Raw genomic sequence first — 23,751 nt, 5'->3', positions numbered from 1 at the left:
TAATATATCTGTATTCTGTATATTAACTCCTGGTTAGTAATGTTGACTTAAGTGTTGTAAAATTTAAAATAAGTTGGTATTTTACATTCTTCAAAATCCATTTTTCCTCCCAGTTCCTCTTGTGTGGATTGATCCAGATTCCTGGCATTCTGGGGAATTTGTTCAGTTTTCCCTACGTTGCAGCATCCATGACTGTCTCCTTGTGCACCTTTTCCCTACTTTCCAGTGTGTACCTTCCGTGGGAGCATCTGTGGTCATCTGTGACCAGGGCGGTGTCAGGGTTGTATAGGTTTCCTAGTACTATTCACTACTGGACTGTAGCTCATGGGCTAGGAGGGAGGGCTGGAGGAGACGCTATCATCTCTCCCAGGAACTGGCTGTCCTTTGAATCCACCTCACAAGCTGATCCTTGGACCAGCTCAGACCAGCTCATCTTGATCTATTTCTGTCCCATTTCAGTTTAGCTGTATCCTAGTTCTCTTAAATATTCAAGGTTTTATCTTGGTGAGTTCTCCTTTCTATATAAGGTACCTTTCCTGTATTTCCACTATTCTTTTATTCAGAACCTACACTTAGTTAAATTGGAGAGTCTGCTATTCTCTGAGAGCTTGATCTTCATGCCCCTGTAACTGACCCTTCCAGGTATACATGGGAACAGCCTTTCAGACAGCATTATCTACCAAGGATTAAATGGGTATAACTTGTTCCATCAGTTGTTTTTTATGAGTCTTTGGGAATATGCAAGAGTCTTGACTCTGTCACATTTCCAGTTAAAGTAGGTTTTAGCTTGTCTGCCAAGACAGTTTTCATAAATCATGTTAACAGTTCAAAATTTTGGGAAGCATGCATATAATCCAGCGTGAGGAGATGGCATTGGAGGTGGCTGACTGCTTCCCTGTGAGGGCTGAGGAAGCACAGACACTGGCAGTGAGTCATATCCCCACCTCAGCCATTTTCACTGGAAGATTATGTCTATTCGCTGAAGATAATGGGAGGCAATTAGATACTTTGTTTATACAAAAATGCATCTTAGACACTTCATACTGAAATGTGGTAGCAATCACAAAAGGTTTTTCTTTTTGAATCACAAACCTCTCGGATTTATTAAATTAGACTGCTGTGGTGAACTAAGAATTTTAACAACTTCTAAGATGTGAAGAGGAACAAAAACATAAATTATTTACTATTCTCTCCTATATCATGGGTGAAAGGTGAGTTTATGTCCCAAGTTTTAAAGTATATTATAGAAATGCTCTTCTCATCATTAAGAGGTACTATTTTAGATGTGTAGCTCACTCAAATTTTGATCCATTAATAATTTTTGTGCTTGGTTTGTTAATGAACACTTATATAGGACTTAGTTGTATTCATTGCCAGAAAGAGCACTGTGAATAAAGAAGAAAAAATAACAAGGCACTTGACATATTATATGATTGGAATTTTGGACATGTCTAAGTGGAATAAAACAGTTAAGAAGTTACCTAGAAAGGGGGAGAAAAGCCAATCCTAATAGTTTCTTTTAAAAATGGATTATCTATAAACAATTTTTCTGACATGGGAGGAAAAATCAATATACATAACTTCACTATAGCAAGCAAAGCCTTCAGGTTGGTACTCATACTAGATTCCCAGGGCTGCTATCACACAGTACCACAAACTAGGTGGTTTAAATGACAGAAATAAACAGTCTCACAGTTCTAGAGACTAAAGTTCCAAAATCAAGGGGTCAGCAGAACCATACTCACTCCAGAACCTGTAGTGGGGGAGGCTGTCCTTGCCTCTTCCCAGCTTCTGGTGGTGGCCGTCAGTTGATGGTGTTCTTTGGTTTGAGCTGCGTCACTCCAGTCGCTGCCTCTGTCAGTGTCCATGTTTTTGTTTTGTCTTATAAGGATGTCAGTCATATGAGGCAGGGTCCACTTTACTCCAGTATGCCTGTGTTAGTTTAGCTAATTACATCTGCAACAACCCTACTTCCAAATAAAGTCATATGCTAAAGATACCTGGGGTTTAGGACTTCAACATATCTTTTTTGGCGAATGGCACTATTCAACTTGTATTAGTACTAAATACTATTATTAAAAAAATTAGTAGGAATTTTACTACAATTTCATTGATCATCAAGTACTACGCACTTCACTGAACGCTGGGAATGCAGGATGAGCAAAACCAGGTATAGTTCCTGCCTTCATGGAACTTACAGCCTAGCAGATAGAATCACATGAAATAGAAATGTGTTGTGAGATTGAGAAATGTGATGATAAACAAAAACACAGCTCAGTGAGAGCACTTGGCATAGGAACTTGACCAATGCCAGGAGATGGGAGCATGAATGGGTGAAGCGATGCTTAAGCCGACTGATGTTCTGAGTAACAAATACTGCTGATGGCTTACTTTGTGCTAAACAGTGAGTTTTTACATGTGTTACCTCATTTGATCCTCACAGTAGCACGATGGGGTAGGCAATATTATTCCCATTTTATACATAAGGAAATTGGGGCACAGAGAGAACTTTCCCAAGACTGTATCTTGAAAGTGGCGGAGCTGAGAGGATGATATAGAATGAGAATCATTGTAATCTCTGGTAGGTGATTTAATTTTAATAATAATATTTTACTAATTTATTTGAATCATTTCTCCCTTCTTCCTCACCTATCCCCGCTTTTGTATTTTCTCTGCTGTTTGCTTTGTCCACCTCTAGAAACCCTTCCATGCCTGGGCATTCCCCACCTGACTTATTTGCCAGTGATTTCTATATGAGGACTGTAATTTGAGTCTAGTATTTGGTTGAGTAGACTGCAGTGTTAAAACTCACCAGGAGAGGGCAACTGTCTAATCATTGGATCCCAGATTATGAATCCTGGATTATGTGAACAATTCTCAGTTCCAGGTTATGCAAACAAATATGTTTCCCACGGTTATAAATTTGCTAGAGTCTATAGTAATTAGATTGGGAGATAATTTGTGTTGGGTTATGCAAAGAGTATCTGAACCAAGTTAAATCTGTTATACTCAAGGCCAAGAGGACATTCATTTACTAGAATTTTATTCTATTGGAGCCCATTAGTAGAAATATTTATTTATTTGGAGACAGAGTCTTGCTCTGTCACCCAGGCTGGAGTGCGGTGGCATGATCTCAGCTCACTGAAACCTCTGCCGCCCAGGTTCAAGCAATTACCCTGCCTCGGCCTCCGGAGTAGCTGGGATTACAGGTGCCCACCACCATGCCCGGCTAATTTTTGTATTTTTAGCAGAGACAGGGTTTCACCATGTTAGCCAGGCTGGTCTCGAAGTCCTAACCTCAAGTGATTGGCCTGTCTCAACCTCCTAGAGTGCTGGGATTACAGGCATGAGCCACCGCACCCGGCCGGAAACATACAATGTTTGTCCTTCATGTCTGGCTTATTTTACTTTGCAAAATGTCTTCAAGGTTCATCCACATTAAAAACATCTATTTTATTTTATTTTATTTTTTTTGAGATAGAGTCTTGCTCTTCCGCCCAGACTGGAGTGAAGTGGTGTGATCTTGGCTCACTGCAACCTCCGTCCCCTGGGTTCAAGCAATTCTCCTGCCTCAGCCTCCTGAGTAGCTGGGTTTACAGGTGCCCACCACCATGCCTGGCTAATTTTTGTATTTTTAGTAGAGACTGGGTTTCACCGTGTTGGCCAGGCTGTTCTTGAACTCCTGACCTCAGATGATCCGCCCGTTTCTGCCTCCCAAAGTGTTGGGATTACAGGCGTGAGCCACCACATCAGTAATTCATTCTGTACAATGTTGTATATTCTCAACACATATTATATTTTAATTTCCTTATTTCAAGAAATCCTTAGAATTGAAGATACAGTAGTTCCCCTTATCCTTGGGGATCTGTTCCAAGACCCCCAGTGGGTGCCTGAAACTGAGGGTAGTACCAAACCGGATTGCCATCATTCAGAATAAATTTCTGTTTGTGTCTTCTACCCACAAATTTCATGCCTTTTCCATCTTAACTAAGCACTTACCATGCGCTGTGGCCATAGCTTTTGCAGTCTGAAGTACAACAACAATACTAGCATGAATTTTTTTTTCCTCCTTCACAGTTTCACAGACAGAAGATTTGTTCTTAATATAGTTTTAGCAACCTCAGCGTAATGATTTTGTTCATTAATAAACTGAGAACTTTAATCTTTTTCGCTTGAAGGAAACACAGCTTCTCTTTGGCATAACTGAATTGCCAATGTCACTACTCTTGTGGTTTAGGGCCATTGTTAAGTAAAATAAGGGTTACTTGAAAACAAACACTGCAAAACTGAAGGTTGATTTGATCACTGAGATGGATACTAAGTGACTATTAGGTAGGTAGCATAGACAATGTGGATGCTCTGGACAAAGGATTGATTCATATTCTGGGCAGAAGGGCTGAAGATTTCATCGCAATACTCAGAATAACGTGCATTTTAAAACTTATGAATTGTTGGCTGGATGTGGTGGCTCATGCCTGTAGTTCCAGCACTTTGGGTGGCCGAGGCAGGCCACTGACTTGAGCTCAGGAGTTAGAGACCAGCCTGACCAACATGGCCAAACCTCATTTCTACAAAATGTACAAAAATTAAGCAGGCATAGTGGCACGTGCCTGTAATCCCAGGTACTCGGGAGGCTGAGGCACGAGAATCACTTGAACCCGGGAGGCAGAGGTTGCAGTGAACTGGGATTGCACCACTGCATTCCAGCCTGGGTGACAGAGCGAGACTCTGTTTAAAAAAAAAAAAAAAAAAATGCCAGGCATGATGGCTCATGCCTGTAATCCCAGCACTTTGGGAGGCCAAGGCGGGCGTATCATTTGAGGTCAGGAGTTCGAGACCAGGCTGGCCAACATGGTGAAACCCCCATCTCTACTAAAAATACAAAAAAATTTGCTGGGCATGGTGGTGCACACCTGTAATCCCAGCTGCTAGGGAGGCTGAGGCAGGAGAATTGCTTGAACTTGGGAGCTGAAGGTTGCAGTGAGCCGAGATTGTGCCACTACACTCCAACCTGGATGACAGAGTGGGACTCTGTCTCAAAAAGAAAACAAACAAAAAAACCTTATGAATTGTCTATTTCTGGAGTTTTTCATTTAATATTTCCAGACCATGTTTGACCAAGGGTAACTGAAACTGTGAAAAGTGGAACTGTAGATGGTCTCTATGAGTAGTCACTGTTAAAGGGGAAACAAAGATGATTGTTGGCCTGATCTTGGCCTTCAAGGAGTAAAGGGGTTCTGTGTAGTCAGAGGGAAGCTGGGTGCTTCTGGTGGAGAGACAGGAAAGTCCAGATGTTATGGAGAAAGTAGCTTTTGAGTTGAACCTAGAAGGAAATTCATTTTGAGTTTTTTTGGGTTGTTTGTTTTTTGCAGAACGTGTCCATGCTGGTTTAGAGATTATGGTCTAAGTGTTTTCCAATAAAAGGCATACACTAACATTCATAGTTATCTGTGCCAGAGTTAAAATTAAATGGAGTTTTCAAGGCAATTAGATTTATTTTAAACTTTTAAAAGATCAATATTAATGGCATTAGGGCCAGCTCCTTTATCTGATGTCTTTAAAGTTCATTCTGGCCATAGTCAACCCTTGTAATGAATTTTAACCTGACACATGTTGCTACTTCATCTAGTCTTTATAACCTGGTTATTTATTTATTTTTTGAGACGGAGTTTTGCTCTTGTTGCCCAGGCTGGAGTGCAATGGCGCGATCTCGTCTCACCGCAACCTCCACCTTCCAGGTTCAAGCGATTCTCCTGCCTCAGCCTTCCCAAGTAGCTGGGATTATAGGCATGCGCCACCAAGCCTGGCTAATTTTGTGTTTTTAGTAGAGATGGGGTTTCTCCGTGTGGGTCAGGCTGGTCTCGAACTCCTGACCTCAGATGATCCACCCACCTCGGCCTCCCAAAGTGCTGGGATTACAGGCGTGAGCAACCACTCCCGGCCTGGTTATTTGTTTTATCTGCAATTATTCTTTCTCGTGAATCCCCTTGGCTAATCATGCTCACAAAGTTCTGATGCATGTACCACCTGAATATTTCTAGAATCTGAGTCATCTTTCACTTAAATTACAATAACCTCTTAACTGGCCGCCTTGCCTCCTAGCTTGTCCTGCTCTGATCCATTCATGCCAAAGTGATTTTTCTAAAATCGAATAAGTTTTTTCCTTGCAAAAAACACTTGATTGATTTTCTGTTGTCTTTCCTCACCATTGCTGTGAGGTTTTGTTCTGTTGTAGCCTCTTGCTACATTTTTTGGCATTTTTTTTCTTATCTTCCATCGCATTTCCTCATATAGGGCAATTTAGTATTTTAGTTTAGTGCATAGTTTAGTGCACAGTTAATCTGAGAAACCACTCTGTCTCATTTCCTTGCTGGAGCTGGAGACCCGGGTGAAGATCCTGAGGTTTGTTCTTTTGCAATGTTTGGCCTTTATTATCTGCCCTCCTCCTGTAATTTATTTTACTGTCCTTTTTGTTTTTGGTTGGCAACCATGGGGAGGTGGCTGCTGCCTCTTGCTTATCAACAACTATTGCTTATGGAGGCTTCTGTGAACAAGCAGCCAGGTTTAGGTGAGGAAACTGGCCGTGACTGAGTTCTGGGTGAATTTTTCGAGGTCCAGTTGGTCCAAATGTTTGTGATGTGCAGTCCTAAGAGGCCATGGCTCTTCCTGTGAAGTGTGATGTGTTTTATATATCACACATTAGTTTTTATTTGTCCTAAGCAGGAATCAGAACTCAGTTCAATAGAGGCCATTGGCAAACATCCCAAACAAGGAATCTCTCACTAAAATAGCTTAAAATATAATTTTACCTGTGTGGTCTAGGCATTTGTGGTACAGTGTTCATTAGCAGTGATGAAGGGCTATGCGTGCCTGGAGATCAGATGAGAGGCCTTAACTCAGTGAGGTCGCTGACTAGTTGACTTGAAGGCATAGCTGCTGTAGATCATACCCCTCTAATTGACCCCACCGTTTATCGTTTATCACATGGGCAGCCCTGGAGGTATGCCTCTCTGATGGCCTATCAAAAACAGTCTGCCCTTCAGCTTCAAGGAACAGTTTGCTGACAGCCTCCAGCTGTTAGTGCTGTCAGGCTTTGCCTCCACGGAGGCCATACTTATCCCATGCTGCGTGTCCTTTCATTTTGGTGTCATCTCTTTCTCCCCTTCTACCCCTCCTCCACCACAGTAAACAGCTTTTTGAGGGCTGGGGCTGTTTACAAGTGAAGTAGTTTATAAAAAGTAGATGCACATCTTTCAGCTTCATATTTAGCATGTTGGAAATTCTGCTCACTGATCTAATTCTGAAATCTCGTTGGTATTTCTTAAACTAGTTGTATAGGCTGGGTGCAGTGGCTCATGCCTGTAATCCCAGCACTTTGGGAGGCCGAGGTGGGCGGATCACCAGGTCAGGAGATCGAGACCATCTTGGCTAACACGCTGAAACCCTGTCTCTACTAAAAATACAAAAAAAAAAAAAAAAAAAAAAAATATTAGCCGGGCGTGGTGGTGGGCGCCTGCAGTCCCAGCTACTCGGGAGGCTGAGGCAGGTGAATGGTGTGAACCCGGGAGGCAGAGCTTGCAGTGAGCAGAGATCATGCCACTGCACTCCAGCCTGGGCAACAGAGCGAGACTCCATCTAAAAAAACAAAAACAAAAAAAAAACCTAGTATGTCAACAAAGCTTTGTCCTGCTGTAATGGGAAGAACAGCTAGCCTGGGCTAGTAATATGTTAACTGGTTTATGAACTTAGGTAGGTGAGTCACTTGACTATTCTGGGTCTGGTCTGAAGGGAGAGGCAGTAGGACTAGGAGTTAAATTGTCATGCCGAGGTCTCTGAGCATGGGTGGGCCTGTCAGAATTGTCATTGCTCACTCTGTTGACTTCCAGCAGCTGACAGGCAAGGCCCTAGGAAGCTCTTCAGCCTCCTTTCCTTGCTAGAGGTGCTGTTTTCCCTGGAAATGTTCAAGCCCTGCAAATCGTTTCTATAGTAACAGGTCTCTGTCTTTTTTCTTATGATGCAGATTTTTGAAAAGGTTTCTTATCTAAGTGTTCTTGGGATCTATGGTCTTCCTACCTGTAGCTCCTTTGATTAGACAGAGCCTTTATTTAAAGACTTTTCCCCCCAAGAATGTTGTTGTTGCTTCTACCAAAAGAATAACCAGTTGTTAGTTTTACTAGTGCTTGAAGTTTTAGTTTATTAATAAAGCTTCATATAAACTAGAAAAGGAGTGGTTGGGTAGAATAGTAATACCGAAAAAACTAATATTCACTGTTAGTCTCATGTATTTGTAAATTTTAATTTTTTATTATGTAAAACCTTCAAACATAAAAGTAGTCAAAATTATATAATAGACACCTATATACTTACCACCTAGATTGAAAACTAACATTCTGCCATATTGGCGTAGTTTATTCGTTTACTGATAGTAAATCAGAGACATGTATTTAGAGGTGAAATGTCACCCTAAAAAGCGTTTTTCTTAATGATTTACACCACCCTTAGTAAAATTAGCTATTCATTCCTTCATATCATCTAATACCTAATATATATTCACATTTCCCCAGGTGTCTCAAATGTCTTTTACTAATGATTTTTTCCAAAAAGGATCCACTCAAGGTCCATACATTTGCATTTGATTATTACATTTTAATCTGGAATAGCGCCTACCGCCCCCAACCCCTGCCACTGCTTTATCAGAGAGGTCAGTTGTCCTGTAAGATACTCTACCTTTGTGATTTGTATGATTTTTTTGTTTGTTTGTTTTCATTTAACTTCTGTATTTCTCATATTCCTGGTAACTGCAAGTCAGGTCTAAAGACCTCACTAAATTCCTGGAAAACATTTTTAGCAGGAATGCTCTGTACTTCGTGCACTGTCACAACTGGGAGACACTAAGTATTTGGATCTTGAAGATTTAAAGACTTCTAATTGGTTTTTAAAAGCCCTGTTTCACTGGTTTTCTAGGATAAGCGTCTCTAGAGAAGTTCCTTTTTAAAAAATGTTTTATTAGTTTGAAGATTTAATGGGATTTTCCTTTCCCCTGAAATTTTTCCAGTTTGATTTCAAAAAGAAAAGGTCAACATAGCATTACATTTCTGAATTTTCCCTCATATAAGCCAAATAAATAGTTGGTGAAACAGTATTTTGTGACTGATGCGCACCACTTTGGTTCTGGCAGTCTCTGGGCATTAGACCACTCTTTCTGATCTGCTCTCCTGGCTGACAGTTTATATTGGATTTTACTTTTCTTTTAAAATATCAGATTTGCTGTCTTTTGCTGTCATCAGCTCTGGGCCTTGTCACCACATGGCAGACTTCAACCTACAGTAACCCCTGATGCGTGTTTCCTGAAGGGGACCTCTCCCCTTCAGTCCACACTTCTAGTAGGTTGAGTTCAGCCCAAGATTGAGGCTCTGGTCTGGAGTCAGAAGATGGGTCAAAATCTAGCTCTCCCACCAGCTGGTTGGCTCTTCTTCAGCAGTCAGCTAGTGTTTCCAAATGGCAGTATCTGTGTCCTCATCTGTAAAGTCGGGACAATAACTGTTGTTTTTTTTGTTTGTTTTGTTTTGTTTTTGTTTTTTGAGACAGTTTCACTCTGTCACCCAGGCTAGAGTGCAGTGGCGCGATCTCGGCTCACTGCAAACTCCGCCTCCCGGGTTCACACCATTCTCCTGCCTCAGCCTCCCGAGCAGCTGGGACTACAGGCACCCACCACCGCGCCTGGCTAATTTTTTGTATTTTTAGTGGAGACAGGGTTTCACTGTGTTAGCCAGGATGGTCTCAATCTCCTGACCTCGTGATCCACCCGCCTCGGCCTCCCAAAGTGCTGGGATTACAGGCATGAGCCACCGCGCCCGGCCTATAACTGGTTTTGACTAATGTGAGTTGTGGTAGGGCTTGAAAGAAATCACAAACTAAATGTAAAATTTAATTTGAAAAATGCTGTCCAAGCAGGAACTGACATCCAGGAACAAAATGAATGGAGACCAGAAATACAGATATGTATGCCCAAGAAAAGCAGAATTTTATCCAGCACGTCTCCCAGATTGTCAGGGTGCTGACTGAGGATGAGATGGGGCACCCAGAGACAGGAGAGTCTATTAGCTGGCTCAGAGAGGTCCTGGAGTACACTGCCACTGGAGACAAGTACCACTAGGGTTTGATGATGCTAGTAGCATTCCAGGAGCTGGCAGAGCCCAGGAAACAGGATGCTGATAGTCTCCAGCAGGTCCTGTCTGGGCTGTTGTGTGAACTGCTGTAAGCTTGCCTGTTTTTTTTTTCTTTTTTTTTTTTGAGATGGAGCCTAGCTCTGCCGCCCAGGATGGAGTGCAGTGGCACAATCTCGGCTCATTGCAACTTCCACCTCCTGGGTTCAAGTGATTCTTGTGCCTCAGCCTCCTGAGTAGCCAGGACTACAGGTGCATTCCACCACACCCAGCTAAGTTTTGTATTTTTGGTGGAGATGGGGTTTCGCCATGTTGGCCAGGCTGGCCTCGAACTCCTGACCTCAGGTGATCCCCTGCCTTGGCCTCCCAAAGTGCTGGGATTACAGGTGTGAGCCACTGCACCTTGTGCTGCAAGCTTTCTTCCTGGTGGCAGATGACATCAGGGATTCATCCCTCACCTTGCTGGGGGCAGATCTGCTTGTATCAGAAGCCAGGTGTAGGTTTGGATGCCATCAATGATGCTATGCTTCTAGAAGCATCTATCTATCACCTGTTGAAGCTCTGTTGCTGAGAGCAACCCCATTACCTGAACCTGATAAAGCACTTCCTGCAGAGTTCCTATTAGACAGAGATCAGGCAGACCCTGGACCTCATCACAGCCCCCCAGAGCAATGTGGATCTTGACTGATTCACTGAAAAGAGGTACAAATCTACTGTCAAGTATAAGACAGCTTTCTACTTCTTCTACCATCCTGAAGCTGCAGCCATGTCTATGGCAGGCGTCAATGTGGGGAAGGAACGGGCCAATGACAGGAAGATCCTGCTGGAGTTAGGAGTTCTTTCAGATTCAGGATGATTACCTTGACCTCTTTGGGGACCCTACTGTCACCACTGGCAGAGTTTGTACTGACATCCAGGACAACAGATGACAACAAATGCAGCTGACTGGTGGTTCAGTGTCTGCAATGGGCCACACCGGAACAGCACCAGATCCTGCAGAAGAATTACAGGGAGGAGGCACTATATGAGGAGCTGGATCTGCTGACCATGTTCTTGGTATGTGGAAGATGGTTACAGCCACCTTATGGCTCTCATTGAGCAGTGTGTTGCACCACTGCCCCCAGCCACCTTCCTGGGGCTAGCGTACAAAATCTCCAAGCAACTGCAAGGCAGGGAGAGGCGGCTCTCAATAAATTACTGTGTAATCTTTTTTGTTGTTGTTGTTGTTGTTGTTGTTGTTGTTTTGAGACAGAGTTTCACTCTTGTTGCCCAGGCTGGAGTGCAATGGTGCGGTCTTGGCTCACTGCAACCTCTGTCTTCTGGGTTCAAGCGATTCTCCTGCCTCAGCCTCCCAAGTAGCTGGGATTACAGGCGCCCGCCACTACGCCCGGCTAATTTTTGTATTTTTAGTAGAGACGGGGTTTCACCATGTTGGCCAGGCTGGTCTCGAACTCCTGACCTCAAATGATATGCCTGCCTTGGCCTCCCAAAGTGCTGGGATTATAGGCGTGAGCCACTGCGCCCGGCCTACTGTGTAATCTTACAAAAAAAGAAAAAAATGCTCTAAAAGAGAAGGGAATTTTGTTTCTGTTCCGTGCATAGACCCACACAGGCTTTTTTCCTTTTGCTGTTTCCCACTTCCATATCTTATTTTATATGGTACTTTTCTTCCTTTCCTTTTCTAGGAAACCCTCCCTCCACCTTTCCTCCTACTCGACCTTTAGGCCTGGGTAAAATTTTAATCTTCAATGCAATCATATTGTTTGGTCTCAGCCCACAAGTTTTCCTTTATGTGAACTATCAGTTTTACAATTTAACCTCTAGTCATTCTGCAAATATTTTTACACCTAGGCCTCTTATTTCTGCAGATCTCAAGTTGCTTGAGGTCATGGTTTGATAGATTTGTTTTCAGCTCAGAACTATGAAAACTTTATTGTATTACCCTAGACATTGATTTCTAATGAGTTGGTTGTAGGATGCAACTGGTTTCTTAAGTGGGGGATATTTTTCTAGAATGTGGGTACAACTTTCTGATGTGAGGTCCTCACAAATTTTTAAAATTTGCTCCAGCAAAAAGAACCACGTAGAGGTTCTCTACGTGGGTCCTTCCTGCCTCACCTTCTTTAGGTGGAGTTGGCTCCAGTTTCCTCCTTGTCTCTGCCTCCACCCCACCCCTGCCCCAGGCCTCATAGTGTTCCACAGGAATGACGTGGTGACTGTAGTGAGGGTTACAGTGAAGAATTGCCCACTGTTCGGCCTTGCTGAACAGCAAATTTGGGCCAGCAGTGGGTCTGTTTTCTCTCTTTTCTTTTTATTTATTTATTTTTTTGAGACAGAGTCTTGCTCTGTCTCCCAGGCTGGAGTGCAGTGGCGCGATCTCGGCTCACTGCAAGCTCCACCTCCCGGGTTCACTCCATTCTCCTGCCTCAGCCTCCCGAGTAGCTGGGACTACAGGCGCCCGCCACCACGCCCAGCTAATTTTTTGTATTTTTAGTAGAGACGGACTTTGTCCGTGTTAGCCAGGATGGTCACGATTTCCTGACCTCGTGATCCGCCTGCCTCGGCCTCCCAAAGTGCTGGGATTATAGGCGTGAGCCACCGCATCGGGCCTTTTTTTTTTTTTTTTGAGTCGTAGTCTCACTCTGTCGCCCAGGCTAGAGCGCAGCGGCGCAATCTCTGCTCATTGCAAACTCCGCCTCTTGGGTTCAAGCAATTCATCTGCCTCAGCCTACCGAATAGCTGGGATTACAGACACGCGCCACCGTGCCCGGCTAATTTTTGTATTTTTAGTAGAGATGGGGTTTCACCATGTTGGCCAGGCTGGTCTCGAATTCCTGACCTCGTGATCCACCTGCCTCAGCCTCCCAAAGTGCTGAGATTACAGGTGTGAACCACCGTGCCTGGCCAGCAGTGGGTCTGTTTTCAACCCTCATGTACCCTCAGCTCTCAAGCCTGTGTGCTCCCACCCCAGCCAGTCACCAGAATCACATAGATTTTAAAAAGACTTATCCTGGGTCCATCCCTACACATAGTAAATCAGATTTTTGCTGGGTAGCTTGGGACGCTATATTTTCCAAAACTCCCTATTGATTGGCTGTATTTGGGAACCCGTGTTGAGAAGGAAGATCCCTTATCTCTTCATCTGTCACTAATGATGGTGGCTTGTGCACTCTGATGGTACTTACTTGGATGGGATTACAGATGGTTCCATCACACCCATCTGTATGAAATCTCGTGGTATAAGTGAATGTAGGATGATAAGGGACGAGCCTATTAGAGGCTTTTGAAGCAAATGGATAGTTTAATCAGATTGGTGTGTTTTTTTTCTGTAGAACTGCTGTGAACTAGACCTTGTTATCACCATCTGTTTTGTAAATTCCATTTTCGGTTTAACAGCTGGATTGTGAAAGATATACAAAATTATCCAGTTAAAAAACTAAATTTGGCAAGTGTGTGTGTGTTTTTAAAAATGATTCCTTGAATACACTGTTTTGATTCCTTAGACAGTTTCTAAGGCTCTAATTTTGGTCTACCAGAAATATTCAGAGTAGTAAACTGAGACCAGAAAGGCGAGTTCTTTGGCTTGAATAACTTTGAGAGTTAATAGTGTACATGATTGGCAGCCTTCAGTTTTATCCAGCAATAAATCTAAACAGTTTAAAATAAGTACTTTCCCCTTACCTCAGTACAGAGAGGCCCTGGCCACTGCCATGCACATCTCAGAAGCTGAGCAGTGGGGCAGAAGGATAACTTGTAATTTGGCATCAATGTCCAACACCCTTGAGCTGTGCAAATCAGGAACCTGGGAGTCATGTTAAGCATCCCCTTCACTGAGGATACGGAAGCCCAGGTCACACAATCTGCACAAAGCCTGCACTAGAACCTGGGTCTCTGGACTCTTTTATTCATTCCTTCTACTTTACCATTCTACATCTTGAACCACTGTGCATGCGGTTCCCCTAAGAGGTAGTAAAGTAATTGCATCAGGGTGGAGAGATTATATGTGCTTTCACTTTCTCATTTGATTATTTCTACATCTTACCAATAAACTTCCATGAATATTACTGTTGTAATGAGGAGCAAAATGTTAGTAAAGATAACTTTATACGTGAAAACTTGAACTCTTACCAAGAAATGTAGTGTTTGTGACAAGGCTGGCTGAGAAGATGAGAATAGCTCATCAGTACTGGGTTGGCTGAAGGAAACATGCATGTCAGTACTATTTTGAGGGCAGCTGAGAACATCTATTTCAATAGCTTTGGCTATATTTTAATAGCTAAGAGCAACATATGAATTTGTCTCTGCCAAAGATGAAGGGAGTGAAAATTTCCAAAATAACCAAACTTTTACTTTTTTTGCAATACATTAGGTCTTTCCTGCTGACAAACCTACAGTTTATGAAATAAGTTTGTGGAGCATATCTAAGCTGTGCGGCAGCTCTGTGCACTCCAGCAGATGGTGTGACTGGTTGTCTGTAGTCGTCTTAGTTTCCGCCATTGTGTCAGTCTGTGGAATGTTTGGGTTCATGCTTATTTTGGCCAAGTTTTCCAAATTCTGTCTTGGTAAGTACAAAAAGCTGTGAGTGTCGGAAGCTCTAACAAGAGGTGTACTCATGATGAAAGTGAAAGCAGAGAGAGCGATTTTTTTTTTCCTCTTTGAATTTGTTTTAACATGCTCTTACTTGTAGGACAAATTTTTCAAACAGGTGGTAGAAAGCAAAACATCTTAATGCCATCTTCAGGGCAGAAGACTTTGAGTTGCAGGATGTGATTTAGGGAGGATTTTGAAGGAGTTTGCAGCACTGCGTGAAGCTGGCTGGGTCTTCCTGTGTACTCCTCCTTGCCCTCCTCCTATAGCCCCTCCATGCAAAGGTAACCTGGTTTTTTAATGTTTGTTTCTTTTTTAAATTTTTTTATTTTTATAGAAAAAACAAATGCCAGCATGTGTATGAAGACCTTAATTTAAAAAAATATTTTTATTGGCCTGGCACGGTGGCTCACGCCTGTAATCCCAGCACTTTGAGAGGCTGAGGCGGGCGGATCACCTGAGGCTGGGAGTTCAAGACCAGCCTGACCAACATGGAGAAACCCTGTCTCTACTAAAAATACAAAAATTAGCCAGGCATGATGGCACATACCTGTAATCCCAGCTACTCGGGAGGCTGAGGCAGGAGAATCGCTTGAAGCTGGGAGGTGGAGGTTGCGGTGAGCCGAGATTGCAGCATTACACTCCATATATATATATATATATATATATATATATATATATATATAATGTATTATATTATATATATTATATATAAAATATATATTTTATATTATTAATGAAATTTCTCACATATACAAGACTGTATGAACAAGTTTAATCAAAATACATTGGGTTTTAACAAATCTTAGTATTTTGCTATAATTGCTTTTAAAAAATACAGATAGTTTAAGCTTCCTAGTTATCACTTCCTGATCCAGTTATCATCTCACTACAGAGGTAACCACTATACTGAATTTGGCCCCTAACTTTCTTTTTTTTTTTTTGAGATGGAGTCTTGCTCTGTTGCCCAGACTGGAGTGCAGTGGCATGATCTTGGCTCACTGCAACCTCCGCCTCCGGGTTCAAGCGATTCTCCTGTCTCAGCCTCCTGAGTAGCTGGGATTGCTTTCATGTCTTTTTTTTTTTTTTTTTTTTTTTTTTTTTTGAGACAGAGCCTTACTCTGTCGCCCAGGCTGGAGTGCTATGGTGCAATGTCGGCTCACTGCAACCTCCGCCTCCCAGATTCAAATGATTCTCCTGCCTCAGCCTCCTGAGTACCTGGGATTACAGGCATGTGCCACCACACCCAGCTAATTTTTGTATTTTTAGTAGAGATGGGGTTTCACCATGTTAGCCAGGCTGGTCTTGTACTCCTGCCCTCATCGGCCTCCGAACGTGCTGGGATTACAGGCGTGAGCCACCGCGACCGGCCTCATGTCTATTTTTATACTTTCATTTTCTGTATATGTTTACAAACAACATGTAACATTGTTTCTACTTAATTTAAATGGCTCATACTCTACATATCCTTCTGCTACATGCTTTTTACACTGAATATCCTTTCAAGGATTTATAAATGCAGCCCAAATTTACTCACTTTCATTGCTGGGTCATATTTTATTGTGAGTTTACCCAAACTGTGTAATTGTTCTTCTGATTCACTCTTCTCTATTTTTGCTATTACCAACAAGACAGCAGTGATTTTTTTTTTTTTTTTTTTTGAGACAGGGACTTGCTCTGTTGCCCAGGCTGGAGTGCAGTGGTGTGATCTGAAGTCACTGCAACCTTCGCCTCCCAGGTTCAAGTGATTCTTGTGCCTCAGCCTCCCAAGTAGCTGGGACTACGGGTGCATGGTACCACATCCGGCTAATTTTTGTATTTTTAGAAGGGATGGGTTTTCACTATGTTGGCCAGGCTGGTTTTGAACTCCTGACCTCAATTGATCCACCTGCCTTGGCCTCCCAAAATGCTGGGATTACAGGCGTGAACCACTGTGCCTAGCTGAAAATTCTTATGTTCCCTTGGCTGCATGAATTTCTTTGGAGTCCCTTCATTTAAAAATGTATTTTAAGGAAGTGAATTGGTCCAGCGTGGTGGCTCACACCTGTAATTCGAGCACTTTGGGAGGCTGAGGTAGGAGGAGCTTGAGCCCAGGAGTTCAAGATCAGCCTGGGCAGCATAATGAGACTCTGTCTCTACAAAAAAATAAAAAATTAACTGGATATGGTGGCATACCTCTAGTCCCAGCTACTGGGGAGGCCAAGGTGGGAGGATTGCTTGAGTCTGGGAGATGGAGGCCACAATGAGTGGTGATTGCACTGCTGCACTCCAGCCTGGGTGACAGAACGAGACCTTGTCTCAAAAAGAAAAAAGAGTGAATCATAGAGTAAAGACAGACATATTAATTGGATAAACACAGAAGATCTATGTTTAACTCCAGCTTTGTGCATGGTGTTACAGGGAAGTGTGTAGAAGCTCCAAAGCCTTCAGATATAATGCTTAACTCAGAAACTTATAGCCCAGTGTGTCTGTGGGATGTGGGCACAAATAACCATGGTACTACGAGGCATGATGAGATAAGCGCTGTATGCTGGTGGAGGTAGCTCTGATATTAGATGGAACTACGAGGGTCTGGACCATTCTCCACCAAATCAGGATAGGCTTATCTTTGTTAGCACCTTGAGTTGATTTAATTCCAGCCAAAAGCAGAGGTGTGATGCCCTAGGCACTTCTCTCTGTCTCTTCTCTTAATTTTAAAACCAGTAGGCAGACTCCATTAGCTCTTTCCTATCCTTTAGGATGGATGCTCACTCAGATGTTCCAAGTCATCTTCCACTGTCTTTTAACGCTGTCCTTCCAGGAAGATGCGTCGGGTGTCCGGCTTCCTCAGAGAGCTGGAGTTGTTGGTGCTGATCACCAGATACTCCAGACAGCACTAATTCCTATACTATGGGTTCAAAGGGAACTCCATTGGACAGAAATTTCTTTTTGAGGAAATCTTTCCCTGGAGTTTCTTCTTACTTTTTTCCCTCACTTTCTCCACAGCAGAAACAGGTCTGTTTGTCCTTAAATATATACCTATATATTTGAGTAGGAGCATTTTGAAGAGATGAAGTTTCTATGTAGCAGCACAAAACATGGAATAGTTCAAACCAGGGGCATTCTGGTTCTCAGACCGGGAGCTTCAGGATCTTCTGGGAACTTGTTAGAAATGCAAATTCTCAGGTCTGCTCAGATCACCTGAAACAGAAGCCCTAGGGGTGGGGACTAGAGATTTGTGTCTTAACAGGCCCACTGGGGGAGTCTGGGAACCCCTGTTTCGAAGTATGCTTAAATAAGCACTTGGGGGCCAGGCATGGTGGCTCACGCCTGTAATCACAGCACTTTGGGAGGCCAAGACAGGCAGATCCCTTGAGCTCAGGAATTTGAGACCAGCCTGGGCAACATGACAAAACCCCATCTCTACAAAAAAATACAAAAATTAGCCAGGCACGGTGGCTTGCGCCTGTAATCCCAGCTACTCAGGAGGCTGAGGTGGGAGGATCACCTGAGCCTAGGAGGTGGAGGTTGCAGTGAGCTGAGATTGTGCCGCTGCATTCCAGCCTGGGCAACAGAGGGAGACCCTGTCTCGAGAAAAAAAAAAAAAGCACTTGGGCTTGTATTGTGGGCCTGTCTTACCATACTTTCAGAAAAGGGTCTGGCAGACTAAATACTTGAGGGATGTTACCCAGCAGTGTTATTTGTTGACACTGCTTAATTATGAATGACATGAGAAAGGTATACCTGAAAACTGACATTGTGTGGTGTTGTTGTAGACAAACCTTTAACTTGTGGAGGCTGCTTTGGTTTTGTTTGTGGTTGTGACCAACAGTAGGAAACAGAATGCCATAAATCCCTGTTTCCAGGGTTACCTTCTTGCTGCTGATAACAGGCAGGAAATTAAAACAATATGTGATAGTGTTCTGTTCTTATTATCTACAGATGGTAGCTTTTAGATATGTTGGAGCAAAACATAAGTAAATATAGCAGGGAAACTTTATTACTGAAGAAAAATGATTTGGCTAGGTCAAGGTTATAGTCTGGTTCATTTTAATAAAATGGGGCATAGGCAACATATTAGTGTTCCATTATCACATGAAACATTTAGCTGTATGAGGATCACTAGATTTTTTTTCTCTTTGATTTAATTTTATTTGAGTATGTAAAACATTTACATGATTCCAAGGTCAAAACTGTGTAACAAATTATATTCAAAGATGCTTCCCTTTCATCCATATCCCTTCTGTCTCTTCTCTTACTACTTTGCAGGTAATCATTTTTACTAGCTTTTGAATTTATCCTTCCAGTGTTTCTTTTTGCAGATAAGCATATACATTCATATGTATATGTCATATGTTCATAGCTCCTCCTTCCACTTTCATTACACAAAAGGCTACATACTATACTACAATTTTAAAAATTATTATTACTATTATGATTTTTAGAGACAGGGGCTTGTTCTGTCACCCAGGCTGGAATGCAGTGGTGTAATCATAGCTCACTGCAGCCTCAAACTCCTATCCTGGGTTCAAGGGATCCTCCTGCTTCAGCCGCCTGAATAGCTAGGACTATAGGCATATATCACCATGCGGTACTTTATAATTTTTTTTTTTATTATTATACTTTAAGTTTTAGGGTACATGTGCACAATGTGCAGGTTTGTTACATATGTATACAGGTGCCATGTTGGTGTGCTGCACCCATTAACTCGTCATTTAACATTAGGTATATCTCCTAATGCTATCCCTCCCCTCTCCCCCCACCCCACAACAGGCCCCGGTGTGTGATGTTCCCCTTCCTGTGTCCAAGTGTTCTCATTGTTCAGTTCCCACCTATGAGTGAAAACATGCGGTGTTTTTTTGTCCTTGCAATAGTTTGCTGAGAATGATGGCTTCCAGCTTCATCCATGTCTCTACAAAGGACATGAACTCATCATTTTTTATGGCTGCATAGCATTCTGGTGTATATGTGCCACATTTTCTTAATCCAGTCTATCATTGTTGGACATTTGGGTTGCTTCCAAGTCTTTGCTATTGTGAATAGTGCCACGGTGAACATACGTATGCATGTGTCTTTATAGTAGCATGTTTTATAATCCTTTGGGTATATACCCAATAATGGGATGGCTGGGTCAAATGGTATTTCTAGTTCTAGATCCCTGAGGAATCGCCACACTGACTTCCACAATGGTTGAACTAGTTTACAGTCCCACTAACAGTGTAAAAGTGTTCCTATTTCTCCACATTCTCTCCAGCACCTGTTGTTTCTTGACTTTTTAATGATCGCCATTCTAACTGGTGTAAGATGGTATCTCATTGTGGTTTTGATTTGCATTTCTCTGATGGCCAGTGATGATGAGCATTTTTTCATGTGTCTGTTGGCTGCATAAATGTCTTCTTTTGAGAAGTGTCTGTTCATATCCTTCACCCACTTTTTGATGGGGTTGTTTGTTTTTTTTCTTGTAAATGTGTTTGAGTTCATTGTAGATTCTGGATATTAGCCCTTTGTCAGATGAGTAGATTGCAAAAATTTTCTCCCATGCTGTAGGTTGCCTGTTCACCCTGATGGTAGTTTCCTTTGCTGTGCAGAAGCTCTTTAGTTTAATTAGATCCCTTCTGTCAATTTTGGCTTTTGTTGCCATTGCTTTTGGTGTTTTAGACATGAAGTCCTTGCCCATGCCTATGTCCTGAATGGTATTGTCTAGGTTTTCTTCTAGGGTTTTTATGGTTTTAGGTCTAACGTTTAAGTGTTTAATCCATCTTGAATTAATTTTTGTATAAGGTGTAGGGAAGGGATCCAGTTTCAGCTTTCTACATATGGCTAGCCAGCTTTCCCAGCACCATTTATTAAACAGGGATTCCTTTCCCCATTTCTTGTTTTTGTCAGGTTTGTCAAAGATCAGATGGTTGTAGATATGCAGCATTACTTCTGAGGGCTCTGTTCTGTTCCATTGGTCTATATCTCTGTTTTGGTACCAGTACCATGCTGTTTTGGTTACTGTAGCCTTGTAGTATAGTTTGAAGTCAGGTAGCGTGATGCCTCCAGCTTTGTTCTTTTGGCTTAGGATTGACTTGGCAATGCGGGCTCCTTTTTGGTTCCATATGAACTTTAGAGTAGTTTTTCCCAGTTCTGTGAAGAAAGTCATTGGTAGCTTGATGGGGATGGCATTGAATCTATGGCCATTTTCGCGATATTGATTCTTCCTACCCATGAGCATGGAATGTTCTTCCATTTGTTTGTGTCCTGTTTTATTTCATGGAGCAGTGGTTTGTAGTTCTCCTTGAAGAGGTCCTTTATGTCCCTTGTAAGTTGGATTCCTAGGTATTTTATTCTCTTTGAAGCAATTGTGAATGGGAGTTCACTCATGATTTGGCTCTGTTTGTCTGTTATTGGTGTATAGAAATGCTCGTGATTTTTGCACATTGATTTTGTATCCTGAGACTTTGCTGAAGTTGCTTATCAGCTTAAGGAGATTTTGAGCTGAGACAATGGGGTTTTCTAGATATACAATCATGTCATGTGCAAACAGGGACAATTTGACTTCCTCTTTTCCTAATTGAATACCCTTTATTTCTTTCTCCTGCCTGATTGCCCTGGCCAGAACTTCCAACACTATGTTGAATAGGAGTGGGGAGAGAGGGCATCCCTGTCTTGTGCCAGTTTTCAAAGGGAATGTTTCCAGTTTTTGCCCATTCAGTATGATATTGGCTGTGGGTTTGTCATAGATAGCTCTTATTATTTTGAGATATGTCCCATCAATACCTAATTTATTGAGAGTTTTTAGCGTGAAGTGTTGTTGAATTTTGTCACAGGCCTTTTCTGCATCTATTGAGATAATCATGTGGTTTTTGTCATTGATTCTGTTTATATGCTGGATTACATTTATTGATTTGCGTATGTTGAACCAGCCTTGCATCCCAGGGATGAAGCCCACTTGATCATGGTGGATAAGCTTTTTGATGTGTTGCTGGATTCAGTTAGCCAGTATTTTTTTGAGGGTTTTTGCATGGATGTTCATCAGGGATATTGGTCTAAAATTCTCTTTTTTTATTGTGTCTCTGCCAGGCTTTGGTATCAGGATGATGCTGGCCTCATAAAATGAGTTAGGGAGGATTCCTTCTTTTTCTATTGATTGGAATAGTTTCAGAAGGAATGGTACCAGCTCCTTCTTATATGTCTGGTAGAATTCGGCTGTGAATCCATCTGGTCCTGGATTTTTTTGGTTGGTAGGCTATTAATTATTGCCTCAATTTCAGAGCCTGTTATTGGTCTATTCAGAGATTCAACTTCTTCCTAGTTTAGTCTTGGGAGGGTGTATGTGTCGAGGAATTTATCTATTTCTTCTAAATTTCTTCTAGATTTTCTAGTTTATTTGTGTAGAGGTGTTTATAGTATTCTCTGATGGTGGTTTGTATTTCTGTGGGATCAGTGGTGATATCCCCTTTATCATTTTTTATTGCATCTATTTGATTCTTCTCTCTTTTCTTCTTTATTAGTCTTGCTAGTGGTCTATCAATTTTGTTGATCTTTTCAGAAAACCAGCTCCTGGATTCATTGATTTTTTTGAAGGGTTTTTTGTGTTTCTATTTCCTTCAGTTCTGCTCTGATCTTAGTTATTTCTTGCCTTCTGCTAGCTTTTGAATGTGTTTGCTCTTGCTTCTCTAGTTCTTTTAATTGTGATGTTAGGGTGTCAATTTTAGATCTTTCCTGCTTTCTCTTGTGGGCATTTAGTGCTATAAATTTCCCTCTACACACTGCTTTGAATGTGTCCCAGAGATTCTGGTATGTTGTGTCTTTGTTCTCGTTGGTTTCAAAGAACATCTTTATTTCTGCCTTCATTTCGTTATGCACCCAGTAGTCATTCAGGAGCAGGTTGTTCAGTTTCCATGTAGTTGAGCAGTTTTGAGTGAGTTTCTGAATCCTGAGTTCTAGTTTGATTGCACTGTGGTCTGAGAGACAGTTTGTTATAATTTCTGTTCTTTTACATTTGCTGAGGAGTGCTTTACTTCCAACTATGTGGTCAATTTTGGAAGAAGTGTGGTGTAGTGCTGAAAAGAATGTATATTCTGTTGATTTTGGGGTGGAGAGTTCTGTAGATGTCTGTTAGGTCTGCTTGGTGCAGAGCTGAGTTCAATTCCTGGATATCCTTGTTAACTTTCTGTCTCATTGATCTGTCTAATGTTGACAGTGGGGTGTTAAAGTCTCCCATTATTATTGTGTGGGAGTCTAAGTCTGTTTGTAGGTCTCTAAGGACTTGCTTTATGAATCTGAGTGCTCCTGTATTGGGTGCATATATATTTAGGATAGTTAGCTCTTCTTGTTGAATTGAATTGATCCGTTTACCATTATGTAATGGCCTTCTTTGTCTCTTTTGATCTTTGTTGGTTTAAAGTCTGTTTTATCAGAGACTAGGATTGCAACCCCTGCCTTTTGTTGTTTTCCATTTGCTTGGTAGATCTTCCTCCATCCCTTTATTTTGAGCCTATGTGTGTCTCTGCACGTGAGATGGGTTTCCTGAATACAGCACACTGATGGGTCTTGACTTTTTATCCAATTTGCCAGTCTGTGTCTTTTAATTGGAGCATTTAGCCCATTTACATTTAAGGTTAATATTGTTATGTGTGAATTTGATCCTGTCATTATGATGTTAGCTGGTTATTTTGCTCGTTAGTTGATGCAGTTTCTTCCTAGCCTCAATGGTCTTTACAATTTGGCATGTTTTTGCAGTGGCTGGTACCAGTTGTTCCTTTCCATGTTTAGTGCTTCCTTCAGGAGCTCTTGTAGGGCAGGCGTGGTGGTGACAAAATCTCTCAGCATTTGCGTGTCTGTAAAGGATTTTATTTCTCCCTCACGTATGAAGCTTAGTTTGGCTGGATATGAAATTCTGGGTTGAAAATTCTTTTCTTTAAGAATGTTGAATATTGGCCCCCACTCTCTTCTGGCTTGTAGAGTTTCTGCCGAGAGATCAGCTGTTAGTCCGATGGGTTTCCCTTTGTGGGTAACCTGACCTTTCTCTCTG

General features: G+C 42.1%; 1 protein-coding gene and 1 pseudogene across 1 annotated transcript in view; both read left to right on the top strand.

Moving 5' to 3' along the window:
- Positions 1-23,751, top strand: part of GCH1 (GTP cyclohydrolase 1) — a 60,546-nt gene that overhangs the window by 6,713 nt on the left and 30,082 nt on the right. The window lies entirely within an intron of this gene.
- Positions 9,927-13,573, top strand: LOC115930593 (farnesyl pyrophosphate synthase-like; annotated as a pseudogene).

The sequence above is a fragment of the Gorilla gorilla genome, chromosome 15, assembly GCF_029281585.2.
Source record: "Gorilla gorilla gorilla isolate KB3781 chromosome 15, NHGRI_mGorGor1-v2.1_pri, whole genome shotgun sequence".
In the NCBI taxonomy this organism is placed as follows: domain Eukaryota; kingdom Metazoa; phylum Chordata; class Mammalia; order Primates; family Hominidae; genus Gorilla; species Gorilla gorilla.
Note: the sequence above shows the minus strand (reverse complement) of the source record. Positions and strands in the feature narration are given on the sequence as shown.